This window comes from Cyprinus carpio, unplaced genomic scaffold, assembly GCF_018340385.1.
Source record: "Cyprinus carpio isolate SPL01 unplaced genomic scaffold, ASM1834038v1 S000006695, whole genome shotgun sequence".
Classification (NCBI taxonomy): Eukaryota; Metazoa; Chordata; class Actinopteri; order Cypriniformes; family Cyprinidae; genus Cyprinus; species Cyprinus carpio.
In genome coordinates this window covers 137,758-151,084 of record NW_024879307.1, presented here as the reverse complement: position 1 = coordinate 151,084, position 13,327 = coordinate 137,758, and the positions used below count along the sequence as shown (strand labels likewise).

At 35.8% G+C, this 13,327-nt stretch overlaps 1 pseudogene; it reads right to left on the bottom strand.

Annotated features, from left to right (window-relative positions):
- The window catches only part of LOC109101818, a 41,597-nt pseudogene that overhangs the window by 13,688 nt on the left and 14,582 nt on the right, over positions 1–13,327 (bottom strand).

Sequence of the window (13,327 nt, the reverse complement as noted above, 5' to 3'; positions counted from 1 at the left end):
ATTAAAAGCTAAATGTTTTCATATATATATATATATATATATATATATATGTGTGTGTGTGTGTGTGTGTGTGTGTGTGTGTGTGTGAGAGAGAGAGAGAGAGAGTTTGTACATCACTTGTAGAAAGATGACTTTAAATAATGATTTATTGCTGGTGCAATCATAAAGACTATATAAAACATACGGCACACACACACGCACATGCACACACACACACGCACACGCACACGCACACACACACACACACACACACACACACACACACACACACACACACACACACACACACACACTCTCTCTTTTCCAGGTCAAATACACTTCCTCAAGGCCACATCCTATGATATAAACAAAGTGGACAAGTAAGCACAGATTCATTGTTGGAATTTTTTCTGTTATGTTCACCTATCTGTTTAATATGTCTATGGGCATGGAAAAAAAGCGTATTTATACTTTTACGTCAACATATAAAAAAGAATGGATGCTGTTTACTTTATACACCTTGCTGTGGATATTATTTTATCCATGTGAAAACTACTGGGTTTTCTTCACTTAAGCCACACATGATTTTGGATAATGTATAACAAAAGGCAAAAGCTATAGACATTAGCATTGGACATTAGAATATCATTCTATCTGACTACATTTGCAATATTACACCCACATTTTACCATCCAACCATCTCCGGATGAATAAAAGACATTCCTTCTCAATGAATATCAGAAACATTAGGGAAGTAAAATGGGGTGCGAATGGCAATTTGTTGACTTTAAGAGAGATCTTGAATCAGTAACACTGCTTTTCAGGACTAGAGGACTAAAAGGTCCATTAAAGGAACTGTTCACCCAAAATTAAACCAAACAGTCCAGAGTCCAGTCCAAATCCAAACAGTCCAGTCCAGTCCAAACAGCTGACAAAAACATCACAATAATCCACAAGTAATTCACATGACTCCAGCCCATCAATTAACAATTTGTGAAATGAAAAGCTGCATGTAAGTAACAAACCAATCAATAAAACATTTGATCTTTAATCTGTTGCTTCTAGCTAAAATAAATATATCCATAATATCGCCTTCTCTTGAAAAAGAAAAAAAATGTATAGAGATATATGCATAGATCAAGCACAGCCAAAAACAGTTCTAAACAAATATGTTGGTGGATTTTAAAGTGAGAAGACAACAGAGGATGGACTTTTCACTGGAGGAAGTGATATTATGGATTGTGAATTTGTATTTATTTTTTGTGCCGCCGGAGGCAACGGTTTAAAGTAAAAATGCCTTGATCTTGTTTCTAACAAACTTTTCACTTCACAAGACTTACTTGTGGATTATTGTGATGTTTTTATCAGCTGTTTGGACTCTCATTCTGGTGGCACCCATTCACTGCAGAGGATCCATTGGTGAGGAAGTGATGTAATGCTGAATTTTTCCAAATCTGTTCCAATGACCCAAAGATCCACCCTCAGGCTATCCAAGGTGCAGATGAGTAAATTTCAACAAATTTTTATTTTTGGGTGAACTATTTTATTTTTTAACCAAAACGGTGTTAATGTGCAGTTAACATGAAGCCACTAGGAGGCGCTACACATATAGCTGGCAATATTCCAGGTTTGCTAATAAATGTGTTTGAAAACACATTATGTAATTTCTTTTTGACAAAAAATATAACTATACTGATTTACTCTAAGCACAAGATCACTGTATGTCACAAATTTCAAACAAGGCTTTCAGACAATAAAGAACCTTTCAGAGGTATTATGCACAAGTCAATATGGCATTATTTAAGACAAAATATACTAGAAAAAAGATAATTTATCAATAATTGGCAGAGGTCTACAAGAATTTTTCCACACAAACCCATCAGCTATGTGAAGGTCATCATATACATTCTGGGAAGCAGAAATGCACAGATGTGCATGTCTGCAATCGATTGCACTATACAGCAAAAAAGCTAGCCTGTAATTGAAAGGGCCTTTAATGTGGATTGGCTGGCTGGGCTGTGTGTGACCTACACTATGTGTGAGTGTACGTCTATGATCATATGCTTCTCCAGAATCTCAAACAGATGCTATGGAGTTACACAGGAGACTAGGAACTAAATATGCACAAAGTAGAAAGGGCTGTTCTTTAAGTCATTGTATCAGTCATGGAAAAAATAAATATATAACTGAACATAATCACTCTAGGGGTGGGCTTTTCATTATTCATCAGCCTTCTTGCAGCACAGCCAATCTCCCAAATGGCCTTCTTTCGACTCTAAATCTTAAAAAATGGACTCGGTCACAACAAGCACATACATCTCAACTGTATTTCCTCCTCCTTCTCCACAAACACTTATACTGCTGTATTGTATATGGGTGCTTTATCTTAGGTCTGACCCTGTCAAGAGAGTGCAATGGATGCCTGATGCTGCTTGTTTAGTAGCGCTGATTTGTCGCATAACACTAAGCAAAATATTTGAGCACCTGAAAGAAAACATTTGGGATTTTTTTCAAGCTCTCAAATCTTTTAAATCTCCTCCTCTCTACAGTTTTGGTCCAGCCTTGATTCTATATTGCAACCCTCCAGTTAAAATCAACTGCCAGCTTTGACTTGTACTAGACAGTCACAGCCCCGAAGAACTATTTTTTTAAAATCTGTTTAATTTGTCAGATACCATAGAAACATGGCATTTCTGAAATGTTAAGTGCTGAGTCCACAAGAGTCATGATGATTACCTAAACAGTCTTATGAATTAAATAGTAGAAACAATTTACAAATTAAAAAAAATGAATAAATATAAAACAAACAAATAAATAAATGTAAAAAAGTATCAGTTTACAAATGAAAATATGAAAAATAAATCAAATAAAATATAAATAAATGGAAATCAATAGTAGACAATTTTTACAGATTGAAATAACAATAACAACAACAAAAAAAAACAGAATAAATGTAATTTTTTCCAGTCTGAAGTACCACCTTCATGAAATGACAGACCCCCCACCTATTTAACCACGAGAAGCTACGCAACTGCCAAAATTTTTGTAAAATAAACCAATAATACAGTGTAAATAATAATAATAATAATAATAATAATAATAATAATAATAATAATAATAATGTACTGTAGGCAATTATGTTCAAAGATATGTAAAATCAATATGTTGTCTTATAAAGTTCCTTTTTGTAAATGTATCTGTTTGATTTACTCATCTACCACAAAAAACTGTCTTTAAATGTCTTCATTTACTCTTTTATTCTCAGTCTTCTATATGGTTATTATTTTATTATCTGTCTTCTACATCTGCATGTTAAGTATTGTCCTTCTGTCATGTGCATGTGAGGTCTAGCCAGTGACAAAAGGGTCAGGGTCTCTTACTTGCAAATGCTGTTCTCGGCGTCCTCCAGACCAAAGCGAGGATCAAAGGTCAGCTGGATCCTGGAACTTTCCGTGACTGCCACCAGCCGCCACACTATAACTGTATTCCGGGGATAAGTGTTGGGGAAGTCAGGACTTTGAATAATTCCATCCCCAGTGACACTGACGACCTTCTCGTGTTGAGACTCATGCACTCCTACAGAACAGAGAGAAGGGGAAAAGAGGTTTATTACAACATTTTTGAATCTGCATAACTCATCAGAGTGGAGAAAGAACACACCATACAGTCATTAGTGAATAGTTCTTTCCTTTTTTTCTTAATGCAAATTAACATCAAAAAGGATTTAGCTTCTACTGTTTCACATTAAAACCCAAATAATATGGATTATAAAGTTCATTGTGCGAATACTAAATCATTGATCACACAAAGAAAGGATGAATCAAACTCAAGGCTTCTGTTTTTATTGAGCAATGATTGACTGTAAACCTGATAATCACATTAAGGGACTGATAAAAGGAAACCACGGAAATGATTTTGCCTTGTCAATACCATAAAACCAGCAGAATGATGTTCTACCATTTGCTACCACAGCATACACTTAATGAACCCCTGTGCATCAAAGCAATATTGTGCTTTGATGTTGCTTCACCATAATAGTTTTCCGTTATAGATCTAGATAAGAAACAATCAGTAGCTATAAAGTTTTATTTATAGTGACACTTCAGCTGGCAATGACCTTCCTAGTTGTAGCAGTAAGATAAGAATTAAAGCTATATGTCGAAAAACATTGTTTGGGTGATGGAAACTTGTGAAGGCTACTAGGAAAGATTGTTCTGCTACAATCAATTTTATCTTTAAGAGCTCTGGTAGTTTAACAGTTCAGAGAAATGCAAGGCTGAAGAAGTCATTTTGAGTGCTTCAGGTTTAGCAGCATGAAAGAGGTAAGGTATGCCAAGAGTTTTGTCATTTAAAGTTCAGAAATTATTAGATACTGGTTTTACTTGCTACTCTGTTATGACAAGATTTACAGAGTTGCCCCCCCCCCAGAGGAAGACAATATAATGTCTTCTTCAATACAGCACAAATAAAAGCACCTTTTACCTGCAGCTTTGCCAGGAAGAGAAAATGAGCTCATAGACATACATACTGTGCTGACTTCCAAAGATTTTTCACTTAAAACTGTTATCCAAAGGTCATTCTTAACTCTTAATCCATGTTTCACACTGTTATTCTATGTTAGTAATTAATCTTGTATAGTCCGGATTTAATAGGTTACATTCTTTATTTTTAAAGTTAATATGCCTATTTGCGTTTATGGGATTAAAAACATTGATTGGACAAGTACAACATGCAACAAGCACACAAATGATAAAACAACAACAAAAACAGAAGAAATGTTGCCATGCATATCTGCACTGGTTAAGTCTGTTCGTTTGCAATTATTACTCAAAATGAACTGTTTATTCAGACACAGAAACAATTTTTGTGTGAATGTAAGTGTAACCACTAAGGCATTATGATTGGTTGCCTGTTAGATTTAACATCACAATGTTTCACAATGTATAATTTCAGCATTCAGATTTTATAACCCAGGGTCAAGTCAAAAGACGTCTGAATCACTTATTTTGGTAAAAACCAGCCTTTACCTGGGGTTTAAAAGGACATTAAGCCAGGGTTAAGTGGGGTAAGAAAAGCCTACAAGTCTTTCTACATGTGCTGATGCCCTTTAGCCAACATTTCTCAAGAGTTACATCACAGCAAAGAGAACTAATAAAGAACCAGCCTGAAAATACTGTTCCAAACAAGGCAAAAACAGTTCTTAGGAAGGGATGCTTGTTTCCTGTCCAATAAAATGTTATTGAATTCTACAAGAGGACTGAAATCTACCTTATCCTGTTGTACTAGGTTCAGAAAAGATGTTTGATGCAAACAGACAGCTGATGAAATGCAACACCAGTGCTGGTTTTTACAGACCTGTCACATTCAGAGCCCACCCAAGGGAAATACACACAGATTTTTTTTCCACGCTCCACTCACACACACACACGGCTCCCTCAAATTGTGCGACAGAGCCAGAGTGTCAACATGTATGTTGATCTGTTAGAGTGATAGACCAGAAAGAGCATTACAGATCTGAATTACTTAACACTGGAACTATTCACCTTCAAAAGTAACAAAATCCCCCAGCATTTTCCTGTGCTGTATTTGCAGATATCAGTACACAACGTATGATCAGCTTTTAAAAAATGAGTCATTGCTACCTTTCCAGGAAGTGATTATTATCTTGTTAGCACAATGGAGGTCCAAAAACAGGTTGACCTTCTCTGTATAGACAAAAATACTCAGACATCTTCTGTATTTTCACAGAAGAAAGAAAGTCATACAGGTTTGGAACAACATTGGGATGAGTAAATGACAAAATGTTCATTTATGAGTTTGAGTTTCTTTTTTTTCTTTTTTTTTTATTAGGATTGGCGAATATCTTATTTATCCCTCCACGGTCTGGATGACAGATCCCATCACAAGCAGCAGTTAATGCTGAATGATGTTTCAGGAGTCACTGGAAGAGAAATGACTGAACCACTGGGGTTTTGAAAAGTTCTGGGGAACAGCTTTAACCCCCGAGGTGTGTTCACAACCACAAGACACAGAAATTTGATCACTCTGACATCTGTTACTGAAGCAAAGAGCAGAACAGAGAAAGAAAGAAAGAGATAAAAAAGAGAATCTGGTTAGAACATCAAATTCCAGTATGTTTGACTAAGACTCTGTGTGACTTGTTTATAATAGGCAGGAGGAAAAATTTAGAGTGGAAAAAAGAAAAGACAACTGATATCATTTCTCTCTGTAAACATGACAGAGGCTGCTTTGATGTCTCTTTCTCATGTTGTGATTAATTGCACTCTGGGGAGGAGATGTGAAAGACAATACACAAGTCACTTTTAAATAGACAAACTTTGTGCACATCCGAGAAGTACCTCGACAAGCAGAAACCTGGCATGCCCAACAAACAATTTCCAAGATACAATAGACACCTTGTCAATGTTAGGGAGGTAAAGCAAGATCATTCATGCTCTCCAGATTTGAGGAGCATTTTATGTGTAACAAATCCAAACAAAAGAGCCCGAGGCCCATGGAATAGTGTTGAACACCTCAGATCTGTTTGCAGCACAAGCCTAAACCCTTTATGGACTCAGTTATATAAACAGATCATGAGTCGGCAGCAGCTGCCAAGATCTTTGAAGTGCCTTGAAATAAGAAAGAGCCTTTCCTCAGCATGTTACAGCATTTGCCCAGTTGACTGGCAGCTTCTTGTCAAGCTCTGTATTAATGTTTATAATTCTCTTAGGTTTCTGGCATTATGTCAGGCCCTCTCTTATTTGGGCCTATGACTGTAAGTTCTTGGAAGGAAAGATAAGGTGCATTCCTGTTCTCAAAACGCTAATGTAACAGGAGCAGATGTAGCTGGTGTCTTATTGGAAAAGAAGTGGAGCATTAGTCAGCACCCTGCGTCATTCAGAATTAAACGAATACCACCAATTTAATTTCAATTAAATTCAGAATTCGATTCAAGTTTATTTGTATAGTGCTTTTCACATTACAAATCGTTGCAAAGCAACTTTACAGAAAATTAAGTTTCTACAATATATTTAGTAGCAGTTTATTAGTGGTGACAGTTAGTTAATGTACATATGGCAGAAATGTACAGAAAAATCTATTAAAGACATAATCAAACAGACTATGAACACTATTAACAGCACTTATTATAGGATATCCAGTCAATTCCAAAACAAGCAACCATGTACACTTCATTTCCTAGATTTAAAATGTTCCTGTATTTTTTTTTTTTATTTTTTTTTTTTATTTATCTGAAGAATGTGGGTGACAAATGCATTCTTCATACACACTCTTAAAAATAAAGGTTCTTTATTGGAATATATGACTCCATTAAGTATCTGGAACATCTATAGAACATTTATATTGTACAAAAGGTTCTACACAGTTTAAAATGGTACTTTTAAGAACTCTTGACTGGAATGATATTTGGAAACCCAAAATTGTTCTTCTGTGGCAGCGCTGTGAAAACCCTTTTGAAAGCTTTCATTTTAATAGTGTATATAGATGACTTATCAGACTAAATTATCTAATTGTTTGTTTTGTCGCGAAACTTGAAAACCCTCCACGTGTGACTGCACTTAATTCAAGCTCAGTAAAATTAATCTTCCTGTCAATCCAATTCAAATTTAACTTCCTAAGGTGCAAGGAAAATTAAATTTGTATTCACAGTTATTATTAAAAAGAACCAATATAATTTGTGCAACCTTGGATTTAGTAACATTCTGTATTTACAACCACAACAAACCATTTTAAATAGTGCTGATAAGACTACCGTCCAAAGAGTAATAAACAGCTGTTGTTCATTAAGATTTTCCATTAAAAATGTAAAACAACAGCACATTTTGACTGATAATTAAACAAGGAACAGTGAGTTTTACATGCAGTTTAACGAATGAGCTCTTAAAACAGAACAAGGTAATTATACACCACTGCATGCCTCTGAGAAACAACCTGCACATAATTTCTAAAAAAAAAAAAAAAAAATAATAATAATAATAATAATAATAATAATAATAATAATAATAATAATAATAATAATTAAATAAAATAAATAAATGTTAAACAGTAAGTGAAAGGGATAAGCTTAAATACAAAAATATAAGTGCAGGAAAACCAAATACAGTAATGACTTATGTCCACTGACCAAATCAAGGTTTGTCATTAGAAACTCAACTTCAACCTTGACACTAACATTTCCTTGTTTGATTTTTGAAATTTAGGTTTGGTAGGGATTGAGAGAGTTTCTGTGTCTGTGCTTTGAGATGACCTCATCTCTGGGTTAAATAATGTCATATAATGATCAGAGGCTGGCCCCTTGAGTGCATTACCTCAAACATGACTTTTCCTTGACCCACTTCTCTTTTTTTCCCCCTCTTCTCTTTCTCCTGAGGAAAGCGCTACACTGATTAAGGTAGGAAGCTGAGCATGAATAAATAAGGGCTCACAGTGCTACCATTGTGCCTTGTTCACATATTAGACCTCCGACTGAGTCTGGAGTTTAAATATTAACCTGGAAGCGGTAGAAACAAAGATGGCACAGACATAGGCGAGCATGTGCGTCTGGATGTGTCTAAATACAAACAAAAACACTGACAAACAAGAACACATTACTCTTTAACACAAAGTGACACCAAACAACCTCAACCTAATGTCGAAAATGTTTATGCATTACATCATAAATATGTTTACTACTACTAAACAAATTCTAGCAGACTTGAAGGGATAAAAAAAAAAACTATATTTGAAGGACACAGAGTGCCATACAACACTGGACCCCACTGACTTTCATTATATAGACAAAATGAGATAGAATATCTTTTTATGTTCCACAGAAGAAAGTAAGCCATAAAGGTTTGGGACGACATGCAGGTAAATGATGACAGAATTGTGTTGACATTTTGTGTAAACTACTCCTCTAATTTGACAGTGCACATTTAGGAAAGCACACTAAACATTTAGGCTTCAATTAAAGAGAAATGCAGTGAGGAAAATGTTACTTTTCGATGGCTTGTTGCACTGAAACCAAAGCTCTGGCCAATTGCCTTTCTCAGTCCACTCTGATCAGGTTTTAATATGTTTGGGGTTCAGAAACTGCAGTGTAACTGCTCACAGAAAAGAGCATTACAATCAATCGAGCTCTTAAAACTCTTTCGAAACCTCCTGTTGCAAATTTGGCATAATAGCACTACATTTCACTCAATTCATATTTCCCAGTTGTCTGGCAGAAGGCCTTGATGTCCATATTTATTTCACTCTAGAAAGTTCATGCTGAAGATCGACGCTAGTGCCCATAACAGCGTTTAACAACATAAAGTGCTAATGTTTCTTATTCCAAGGGACTTGTTTGAACGCTGACTGTGTTTTAATCCCCCTTATGTCGGGAGCTGGCTGCAGCCGGCTGGTAAAACTAAACCCCACACTTACCATTTCCCCCCTGTGCATGCTGATTTTACCCCCCTGCATTTAAGTTGCTCCTACATCTGCTCATGGTTAAGGGTTTGCAGTGGTAACTACAGGTGCTGTAAATTCCAGTTCTGGCTTTTTCATATTTATTGCTTTAAGGTTTACAGTTGGGCAGCAAGGAGAAGGAGAGAAAAGGAGAGTAGTGGGGGAAAGATAAGTGAGGGGAACACAGCATTGGAATTTATCATACCATTAAAAAATAATTTGGCTTCAAAAGCGTTGACTTATTTGGAATGTTTCAATCTGCCGTGCAGATGCTCCGTATGGAGACTCACCACAGGAGTTTGATGCTTTGACTCACTGAATTGTTAGGTTCCTGTTGGCCATTTAGCATCACCTAAGAGGCAAACCTTTTTTTTCCAATATGTTTAATTCTTTTCACAATATATATTATATAGGCACATGCTTACTAACCAGACACTGTATAAGTTCAAGGTAAATGCATCAAACCTTTAATTTTTTTTTATTTTTATGGATCAATTCTCTAAATTCAGAATCATCTGTCTGCAAACCTGCAATCAGCAGCAAAACGTCAAGGTTTCAGTCAAGACCAACAGCAAGAGGCAACTGACTGACATTGTGACATACGTTCTTTTTAACACAGGTCACAAATAACACTTGACACCTTGACAGTCTCTGGCACATACATTATGTGTATATAAAAGAAAAACAAACAAATCTCTCCAATAATGGTATTTATTTTCGTCTTTTTTTTTTTTTTTTTGCTAAATTCAACAAAGATATTGCATGGTCTTTTCACAGTGCTGTTGGGCTTAATAAAAGGACAGTTGACCTAAAAATGGAAATTCTAATTTCATAGATTCATTCTCATGTATTTATCTTCACGCAGGTTTAAATTATTTTCTTGTGTTAAACTCAAAAGCTTTACAAAAAGTATGTAAATATATAAAGTATACAAAGAAATTCAATAGAGCTGATTCACCACATTTCAGGTGTGTGTGTGTGTGTGTAACAGACTACCACAATTTTTCCACTGACCACAAAGCTTCTGACAAAGCTTCAGAAGACTTGGAATATAGCAGACATTAACTACATTTAAGCTATGTTTTGCAATCTGCCAGCTCCTGGATACCATTTATTTTCATTGTAAGGAAAAGAGCACTGAACATTCAGCTAAACTTCCTTGCGTTCCACAGACAGTTTTATCATACAGTTTTAGAACAGTTTGGGGCGAGTAAACAGTCCTTTTAAAAGCAAATTTTTTTCTGGCAACCCTTACAATCCTGATGAATCCGGTGCATTTGTCTATTTTTTTTTTTTTTTTACAAATAAATTGTGGTAAAGAGCAAGGTCAAGTGAAGCTTGGCTAAGCTAAATCCCTTTAAATGCTGTGTGAGCATAAGGCTGCTGTTGTGTCATCACATGCGGAGTAACAGAATCCTGCAGGCACTTCTCCAAGACCCGATTAAGATCCTAACAGGCCACCAAAACCTTCCCTCTCCACAGCTCACAGAATGAGGCTCATCCATTAACACGTTCTCTCAGAGAGCTCCGTAACATCCGCACATGCTATCGTATGGCCAAATGTCGACACTGAACTATCCCACTTGGTGGGTGGGTGTATATGACTGTGTGTATGAATGTGTTTGGGAAGCACTTGCCCGACAGGAAATTTGATTCTGAAGTTAGCATGACTGTTCCCTCTGTCTCTCTTCATAAGCTTTTTCTAATGTCTCACTTCATGTGGTTTATTCTGCTGAACAGCTAACTGTGAGCTTAAGCTCGTCATTGTTAAAATGATTATCAGATCAAGTATCATCAGGGAGATACATTATTTCTTCAAATTCACTTTACTCACGCTTTATGCCAGATCTAAAATTAACAGCCAACAACTGGGAAAATAAAAGCATGTTGAAATGAGACACACTGTAAGTCATGCACATTCCCACAACCATTACGGTGATCCACTGTTCACCTCTGTTCTTTGTAGATTTGTTTTATAGGCAAAGTAAAAAGCTATCATTTCTTGTGGGCTATAATTAAAACAACATTTTTATAAGTACATATTAAGGAGCTCTGTTATTCTTATTTTGCCAAGCATTAAATGTCTCCCTTATGTCATTCCAAAACTGTATGACTTTCTGCTTTGAACACAGAAGACGTTCTGAAGAACAATGGAGTCCAAACAACACTGGATCCCATTAACTTTCATAAAATAAAATAAAAAGAGAGATTTTTCAAAATATAGAACTACAAAGGTTTGGAACAACATGAAGGTGAGTAAATGATGACAATTTAAATGTTTAGATGAACTACCTCTTTTAAAAGTGTGTACCACTAGAGGCAACCAAAAAAATAATAAAAAAAAAAATTAATCTTTAAACCAAAAAAATAATTGTCTTCCTAAACATTCCTTCAAATCTTTGCCCCATTTCTCCATTTCAGTTTGACTAGTTTTATTACAGGTAGCCCCTAAAATTCCCTAATTGGAGCAATTAGACAGACATTTTTTTTTTCTCTCAAAGTGACATAAAGTCAAACACTTTTCAGGGGAGACACTTATAGATGGCTCTGCATATTAATGTAACCTGGGCCAGGACATTTTTACATTACATGTCAAGTGAAAGAGAGACTATATTGCTATTTTACATTACCAGCTAGTCTAAAAACAATGTTGCCTGAGTTTAATGGTTTTGTATGAGGGAAAGTTACAAGAATACAAACATCCCTATTAAACTAGCCAACAAGACCAAACAGGATATCTTTGTGGCTTTTCTCAAACAAAGCGTGTCTATTTGTGTGTGTGAAACAAACTTGAATTAAACCCTTCCGACTTGTCAGCTGCTTGCATACTTGTGTTTGCGATTCTGGCCACACGCACAAGGCTTGCTCATGTTGTATACAGACCACATCCTTTAACAATTTGGTGAGGTCTTCAATTAAGCAAAACACGTGTGCGTGTTATTCTCTAATGGACGTCTGGTGTACTGCCTGTCTCTTGCTTACTTTCACCACAGTGCTCTGTTTACATAGACACGGCTTTGGTACTCTGTAACTTACCTCGGAGCAGAAGGCCCTTGAATTAGACATGACATCATCTGTGAAATAGCAGAGGACAGTCAGCAATCAGACTAATAGGGTATCTATGACAGGTAGCCATTGGGTTTTCTCATAAAATGTAGGCTGTTTAACTGCTGGCTTCCTTATAAAGGGAAATGTTCCTTTTATTGGTGCTTTTGAACATTTTTATTTTACTCCCCATTAACATTTTGGATGATTTCAACTTTAAAAACTGGAAGAGGAAATTTTAATAACAAATCAAGGTCTATATTATGCCAAACAAGTACTCTCTATTTGCATCTCTAAAGATTTCTGTGAAGAACAGAAACTTACAAACAGTACCGTGGAAATACCTTGTTATTTGAACATGACAATGGTTATACTATTGTTATCTTTAAATAATCGAATCCACCTTAAAACAATCTGACATAGGCCTTAAGGAAGGGGTTGTTTTTTGTTGATCATGCATTCCAAACCAAATAATCTCCCTATGGATTTGCAATATTCCCTATAATTGTTATCATACCTGATGAATTTTTGGATAAATCTTTAAAATCTGTAGCTCAGTCACTGTAATTCATAATCAAAAGTAATTATGCATCAATATTGATTTTTTAAACGTTGCTTTGTGAAAGTGAACCAGACCCAGAAGTTCAACACTGTGCAATTTAGTCCCATTTTTGGAACAACAAAAACATACAAGTCTGAAAATGGCTTTAGTACCCAGTAGTTGTACTAGTCCATAAATGACTGAGCTAATTAAGGGCCATGTGTCAGCTTCTGAGTTCTTACCACACAAACCAGCTCCATTCTTAGTCGGGAAACCATTCTCATCAGGGTGGGTGGCCACATTAATGTCTCAAAC